Source organism: Sinocyclocheilus anshuiensis, unplaced genomic scaffold (genome assembly GCF_001515605.1).
Source record: "Sinocyclocheilus anshuiensis isolate Anshui unplaced genomic scaffold, SAMN03320099.WGS_v1.1 scaffold86, whole genome shotgun sequence".
Taxonomy (NCBI): domain Eukaryota; kingdom Metazoa; phylum Chordata; class Actinopteri; order Cypriniformes; family Cyprinidae; genus Sinocyclocheilus; species Sinocyclocheilus anshuiensis.
In genome coordinates this window covers 3,820,996-3,821,234 of record NW_015547662.1, presented here as the reverse complement: position 1 = coordinate 3,821,234, position 239 = coordinate 3,820,996, and positions in this window count along the sequence as shown.

The following is a 239-nucleotide window of genomic DNA, read 5'->3' as shown; positions in this document are numbered from 1 at the left end:
CCTTATATCAGAAGTTTAAACTCATATGGTTTAAAACGCATGATTTCAGTGCGATAAACATGATAATCAGAACCAAAACAGATGTTTTTAGCAGGTCCAAGCTGTAATGGCACAGCTCTATTCTGGAAAAGGGGGCGGGGAGCAGCAGCAAATTAAATTGCATTTAAAGACACAGGCACGAAAAACAGCCTGTTTATGCTTCCACTCAAAATAGGCATTTTCAAAATGATATAATAAAT